The sequence below is a fragment of the Equus caballus genome, chromosome 3, assembly GCF_041296265.1.
Source record: "Equus caballus isolate H_3958 breed thoroughbred chromosome 3, TB-T2T, whole genome shotgun sequence".
NCBI lineage: Eukaryota > Metazoa > Chordata > Mammalia > Perissodactyla > Equidae > Equus > Equus caballus.
In genome coordinates, this window is record NC_091686.1 from 104,527,405 (window position 1) to 104,535,024 (window position 7,620).

Consider the following 7,620-nt stretch of genomic DNA (forward strand, 5'->3'; position numbering starts at 1 on the left):
CCTCGGACTTCTCCAGGGTTGGAGGGCTGAGGAGAGGGTAAGAGACAGGAAAGAAAATGGACAGAAGAAGCCTTGGTTGTCTGTCACAGACACAATCTGGCAATAGTGTCCTCTAGGTGTCAGAGTGTGCTAGTTGAATTTATACTAACCGTAATAACAGAAAACCCCAAATTAGAGTGTCTTAACTGCGAATGTTTTCTTCTCACCGATGTCACAGGAAACCTGGGTCAGTGTTTGAGCAGAGTGGGGAGGCAGGACTCCACTCCACACAGTCACTCAAAGCCCCACTTCTTCCAGGCTGTGGCTTCTCCATTTTCCAGGACTCCATCCTGCTCGGCTGTTGGTGAAAAAGAGAAAAAGCCCAGAGGATCCTGTGGTATGTACTTTCTTTGGGAAGGTGTCTGTCATAATACTCCTGCCCACACTCCATTGGCTGCGACTCAGTCACATGATCCCACCGAACTGCAAGGGCAGCTGGGTCTAGCTGTGTGCCTGGAGGGGTTGAAAAGAAAAGCATGGCATTGTCTCTGCTGTATGCGAGTTCCCAAAGCTGAGTCTTTCCTAGTGGGATGCTTTCATGGATTCCCCAGAGATGCCCCATGTGATCACAGCTTTCTTAACGTGGAGAATTCCCCCCTCTCACTGGCTATTTATAATTCCCTCTAAGCCATGGACATCTGACTGCCCATTCCCTCTGTTGGGGTCACATTACCCTTCCAGAAAAGTTCTCTGTGGGAGATTCCAAGATGACTTCAAGCTGAATCCCCCCAGCTGGTCCTCCAGGAAGCGTCTGTGCTCCTCATCAGTGAACTACAATCTGTTCTCAGTGTCCACCTTTCTACTCAGCCACCTCAGGCTGCATCACTCAGCCATCTGCCGGTAGAATTTTTCAAAAGTGAGTCATATACAAATCCCTGTGCTCCTTCAACTCTAGGGGACACCCGCCAAGCTCTCTTGCAACCTAAAGAATGTGGCTTACGGCGGGAAGGCAGCGCTGTCCTCCTCATTCTCATCGAAGGAAGACAGAATGCACAGCACGTGTAACTCTCTCTCCTCAATTTTGACTCTCCAGATCATTTATTTTGACGTCACAAAATAGGTTTTTCAAAATATCTTTTGCCAGTCATGCATAGAACATCTAGCATCTCACTTTGGAATGTAGAGGTTCTTGACATGTTGTGTTGTTTCTGGTGTTTTTGCCATGCAAAAGGTTTTTGTTGTTTGTTTGTTTGTTTGTTTGTTTAATGTAGTCAAATGAGTCATTCTTTTGACCCTGGGTAAAAAAATATTTCTTATCCTATTTCTGGTCTTAGAAACTTTGACATTCCTTCCAGTTCTTCTGAGCTACTGTGGGCAAATTACATTAAAGGTTTGAACCTTGGTGTTTTTTTTTTTACCAGTAAAATTCAGCAATAAAATGCAATTCACAGAGTCATTGTGGAGGTTAAATGGAACATTATCTTTGAAAGCATCTACCACCATGCTTAGAGAGACTAAATGTTCAGCAACAAGGATCTTCTGCTTTCAGTCTGTTCTAGGAGATGTCCAAGCTGCTTCTAAACTGTACATAAATAAATAACGGTTTTAGACTTACATTTGTAATTAACCAGTGGCTTTGAAGAGAGGCCCTAATAAGAGACTGAATTTGCTAGAAATCTAACTGAGCTTTCTCGCTTCTCTGGGTTGGATGGTCTTATTTTGTAGGGAGCGTGCCGCTTGTTTAACGTAAACCAAGAGCTTGGAACAAAACGAGGTTTAGATTTTACTCCATTTCAGCCACCCCCAAACCCGGTCCTGTATAAACATTGTCAAGTTGTCAAAGCTATCTTCTGCTCCCTGGGGAGATCTTTTCTGAATATAAAGTGCCCTGAGGAGACTGATAATATACTCTGAAACAATACAAAGAAAATATATCCGGCTTGCAATGGGCAATCCGGTTCCTGGTCAGAGTTTGGATAATATTTAGTCCTGACATAACCAGGGAGCCCTGTCAAGTTTGCACACACAAGGACAGTGAAACGGGTGGTCTTGATGTGTTAAGCCAACCCCTGGCGTGTGCAGAGAGTACAAGGAAATTATAAGCCCGGCCTGAAGGGTTACCATAATCTGCTGGGTGGTTTCTCTCACAGTTTGCCGTATAAAGCATCTACTTTTTCTGGGAAACTGGATGTGTTTGAGAAATGGGTCGCTCAGATAATTTCAGGAGTCAGAGATGGAAATGTTCCTTGTTTCAGATTCCAGGGGCTTTGACTAAGCTCCTACCAAGTTTTGGGGTGTGTGCCAGGGCCCAATAAGTTCCGAACTAATTGAGAAATAAGACAAACGAATTCTTTTCTAGCAAGCATGTATTTGCTCTTCTGCCGTGTATTTGTCTCTTTAAATTAGGGAGGAGCTCAATGCACACATTCCCAGCTGAGTTCAAACAAGGCGATGCTCTGCCGTCTTGTTTCAGCTCTCAGGCTGTAAATGTGTCCTTTTTGCAATCTATTTAGTGGCAGGATTTTTGCATTTTTGTGATTCCTCTACTTAAAATAGTCCCCATGTGTAATGGTGAAGTGCTGTTCAGTGTTCTAAGTGCAAGAAGGCTGCCATATGCCTTATAGAGAAAACATGTGTTAGATAGGTACGTTGGGCTTCAGTTCTAGCGCTGTTGGCTGTGAGTTCAGTCAACAGCACATGCTAACTAAGGCGTCTTTAAACAGAAATACACATGAAATAAGGGATGTATTGATGGATTGATGAAAATGTTGGGAGTAGAGGCTTGTAGGTACCTGACCTTGAATTTCCCCCATGAATCATGTTTCAGTATCAACTAATTTAAAGTTCTTGGCAACTCTATAGAACATAACTACTGCAAATAATAAGAACCAACTGAAACAATAGCAATAATAATAATATATCAATATAGTTATTTTGTTATTATTAATCATATAATAATCAGAACTATTAGTATTATTAAGGGAGAAAAATTGGCAATAGAGCATTCTGGTCCCCTGGTCTCATGATAACAGAAATTAAAGCCTGCCCTTGGGGTTGCAGTAACAGCTGACAGGTGTGGTAGTGATGGCACTGCTGGAGGCCACCAGGGGCCAATTTAGTCACTATGCTTTATTTAGCCTTTTCTCAGATACAAGTGAACTGGTAAGCTTTTATTTCAGACTCTCCAATGTCTGTTGCAGAATGTGGTCAACTTGCTTTGATGGAGGCCAGTGAAATGTAATTTTTTTCTCGTAGTTGGTGGAGTTGCCACTGGGAAGTGTTATCAAGATGAAAGGGTTTGGAAAATTGGCTCTAGGAGAAAAGACTAACAAAATTCGTGTCATTTTCCTCCAAGAAAGAGGAAGAAACTGCATAATAGCCTTCCAATAGGTAGAAAGACTGTCATTAAGGGCTCTGAGTGGGTATTCTCTCTGTCAGCTAAGCACAGATGGGTTGAGCTGGGAGTATAGCAAAGATTGTTACTGGAATGAGACTTCTTGATGAATCCATAAATCCCAAGTCAATAATGAGTTCTGAACTATTTTTTTCTCTTTGCAGTGGCTTTCTTGTTTCTATTGACAATAAGAGCAAAACATATTCTTTAAAAAGAAATCAGAAAATAAAGAAAAGTATAAAGGAAAAAGATAAGTTTCCCTATAACCCCATCGACAAGAGACGGGCACTGCTAATTTTTTTTAAGACTATTTTTTAGTGCGGTTTTAGATCCACAACAAAATTGAGAGAAAGATGTAGAGCAGAGATGTACCTCCTGGCCCCGCACACCCATAGCCTTTCCCATTATCAACGTCACTCACCAGAGTGGTACATTTCTTACCAATAGTGAACCTACATTGATACATCATAATCACCCGAAGTCCATAGTTTACCTTAGGGGTCACTCTTGGTGTTGTATGTTCTCTGGGTTTAGACAAAAGCATAATAACATGTATCCATCATTATAATATCATACAAGTATTTTCACTGCCTAAAAATCCTCTGTGCTCTGCCTATGCATCCTTGTCTTGTACCTGATCATAGTGGGAAAGCTTCAAAGTTCTCACTGTTAATTTTTTTTTTTTGAGCAAGATTAGCCCTGAGCTAACATCTGCTGCCAATTCTCCTCTTTTTTCTGAGGATGACTGGCCCTGAGCTAATGTCCGTGACTATCTTCCTCTACTTTATATGTGGGACGCCTGCCACAGCATGGCTTGATGAGCAGTGCGTGGGTCCGCACCCGGGATCAGAACCTGCAAACCCTGGGCCGCTGAAGCGTAGCGTGCAAACTTAACTGCTGCACCACCAGGCCAGCCCCAACACTGTTAATATTTTGATGAATAGTCTTCCAGAATTTTTTTCTGTATATTTCCTCTTACGGGAGAATCCTACAGACAAATCCCCAAACTGTATCTGACACCTTTGGCATGAGATTATAATGCTGTTTCCTTCTCAGGCAAACAAATGAGGTTCTTAAGCAAGGTATGGCAACCAAAGTAACTGTCTCTTTTCCCTTAATGAAGGGAAATTAGTGTCATCCAGAAATCTCTAGTTTAGAGTTCTTGTTTAACAAGACCTTGTGTATCTTGTTTAGTAAGTTCATTTGTTTGATCTCCCGACAGGTGTTCATCTCCTGAAATTACAGAGAAACTTATTCTCTTCATCCCAAATAAAGAAAAAGGACATTTTAAGTGGGATTCTTCATTGGTCCACAGTTGCTGCCCTGGGACAGAATTCCCTATTGCCTTGCTGGGGACAATCTGACCACTTCAGGGAGCGGGTGGTGTTGGCTCACTGCAAGGAGAAGCCATCCCACCCCTTATCTCCAATACAAACCAGCACCAAACTCCAGGACAATTGAAAAAAAAGTCCCATCCACCAGAAGGGACTGAAACAGTGCAGGAAACGTAATCACAATGGCTAATACTTGTGTAGCCTGTACTATGTGCTAGGTGCTGCCGTAAGCACTTTAGGCATTAACTTATTGAAACCTCCCAACAAACTAAAGAGATAGAAAACATCTTCTGCATTTTACAGATGAGGAAACAGAGGCACATAAAGGTTAAGGAACTTGCCCAATATCACAAAGCCGGTAGGGAGTGAGCTGAGCTTTGAACCAAGGTAATTTGGCTCCAGCATCTATGCACGTGACCATTAGGCTAATAGCCTCTCAAAAAGCTTTTAAATACTCTTTGGGGATTGCATTTATAGAGAATAAAAGGCTTGAGAAACCTAGGTATAAAAGACATATGAAACACATGTTTAGGTCTTGAAGATCACTTACCTGAACAGTAAAAGATGAAAAGAAGCACAGAAAACAGGGCGAAGTGGAAAGAATTCAAGCAATGGGATTAGAAAGAACTGGGTAAGAATCCCGGTGCCACCACTTCTAGGCTGCACTACCTCGGAAACGTTACTTCCCATCTCGAAGCCTCGATTGAAGGATACCCATCTCACAGGGTTGCTGACCAGATGAGATGCTGCGTGATGTCCGTGCCCTGTGCTCTGCCTTCTTGTCCTCTGACTCCTGAGTAACAGTGAGCAGCCACTGTGTCTGATTGCTCCCCACTCTCTCATGTGCAGAATTAAAATCACTTTTTAGTTTTCCCCAAAGAGTGCACTTGCACAGACGCATAACATAGACTGTCCTGAGGACCGCGTAGGGCCATGAGGAAGAGCTTTACATATCACTTACCGTAGCAGTAAATGACTTAGGGTTTCATTTCCCAGCTTTCTTCTCTGCTAACCTGCCACCGAGGTGATGGGGCAGGGTAGGGTGGTGGTTTAAGGTACTCTCTCAGTCAATCTCTCTCTCCCTTTCTCTTTCTCCTTTTGTCTCCTCTTTTTTGCCCCAACTACATACACTCTCAGCTTTAGACTCCTCCCTCCAAGATCTTTTGCCCCAAGCAACTCCGTCAAACTTTTATTACCATATGACTTTGGCTCTAAGCCAGCTCTGAATTCTACACTCACACATGCAAACTTGACACACTGCTCAACCAAAATGGCCCTCCAGGTATTTTCTCAAGACCCATTGTTTTGGTTACCTATTCCTGTGCAAAAAGCCACCCCAAAACTTAGTGGCTTAACGTAACAGCAAGCATTTATTATCTCTCTTATGGTTCTTTGGGTTGACTGGGCTTGGCCTGATGGTTTCTCTGCCCCACATGGTGTTAGCTGGCCTGACGGTCATCCAAGGCTGGAATGTTCAAGATGGTTCACTCACATGGCCGGGAGGTTGGTGGTGGCCCCCTGCTGGGAGCTGAACTGGAGGAACTTAGTTCTCTTCCACGTGGCCACTCCACCTGCTCGTGCTTCTCACAAGGAGCCAAGTGGGTTCCAAGAAAGACCATTCCCAGCACTTGGAAGCAGAAGCTGCAGCTCTCTTAAGGCACAGCCTTGGAAGTTCTACAGTAAAAATTTCCACCACTTTCTATGGTCAAAGCTAGAGCCAGCTCCGAATAAGAGGACAAGCAGTCAAGAATTTGCACCATCTTTAATCCGCCACACCCATCATCTTGAAAAAAGCTGTCAGTAGCAAAATTATTTTTCTGTGACCTATTCAAAGTACTTGGCATATAAACGCCAGAATGAAGTTTCCTGACTTTTTCTATTTCTTGCGATGAAATGGGTACGTTGGTAGGTTTACAGGGGTAGGAATGCAAAGGATGGAAAGTAGTGGCTAGAGCAGATCCTAATTTTCATATCTGCTTACAAGTGCTCTCTTTTGCTTAATCTCAGATCACAAATTCCAAAACAATTAATATCTCGTTGATCAGATAGGGGCCGGCCCGGTGGCGCAGCGGTTAAGTTCGCACGTTCCGCTTCTCGGCGGCCCGGGGTTCGCTGGTTCGGATCCAGGGTGCGGACAGGGCACTGCTTGGCAGCCAAGCTGTGGTAGGCGTCCCACGTATAAACTAGAGGAAGATGGGCACTGATGTTAGCTCAGAGCCAGGCTTCCTCAGCAAAAAGAGGAGGACTGGCAGTAGTTAGCTGAGGGCTAATCTTCCTCCAAAAAAAAAACCAAACAAACAAACAAAAATCTCGTTGATCAGATAGCCCTTCTGGATCTCCTCGCCATCTGTGGGACACTGTTCATCCCCTCACCCATCCGAGAGTGGGCCACAGTAGGTGGGGGCTGTGCCCCTGCTTCTGCATCGCTCTCAGGCTCAGGCCACCAGCATTGCACCCGTCAGCACATCTCTGCACCAAGACTCTGATTTGCTCTCTTGTTTTCTTCATTTGCTTTGCAGATTAAGTTTATCATCATCTGAGTAATACTTTTTAAAGCTGGCAGGAAATCAAAAGGCAATATATTTTATGTTGCCAGTAAAAAGCAATTGTCAGACCCTAGCTAGCCATGAGAGCCAAGTCCAAACATTCTCCAGGAGCCGTAATGAAAAGGAATAAAGAGGATTCTTCTTAACTGCCCCGCGTCAGCATCCACTTCAGCAATAATACATTCAGCAATAACCTTGTAAACAGGGCTGAGGGAACTGGAGGAAAAATCCACATTGCGACCAAAGTCATTCCTCTTCCTAATTAAAAGAATCTCTTAAGTCTAGACATGGATTAACTTAAATTCCTCTAAAAGACAGAAAGTAATTTGGACAATAAAATAATTAAACTTTCCAAATATGTAAGAGC

At 43.4% G+C, this 7,620-nt stretch overlaps 1 long non-coding RNA gene across 1 annotated transcript; it reads left to right on the forward strand.

The window, feature by feature from the left end:
- Positions 1-6,568, forward strand: LOC138923490 (uncharacterized). The gene is made up of 3 exons (XR_011437154.1): positions 1-37; positions 218-376; positions 4,596-6,568. It is a non-coding gene; the product is annotated as an uncharacterized lncRNA (long non-coding RNA).
- The last annotated feature ends 1,052 nt before the right edge of the window (positions 6,569-7,620 follow it).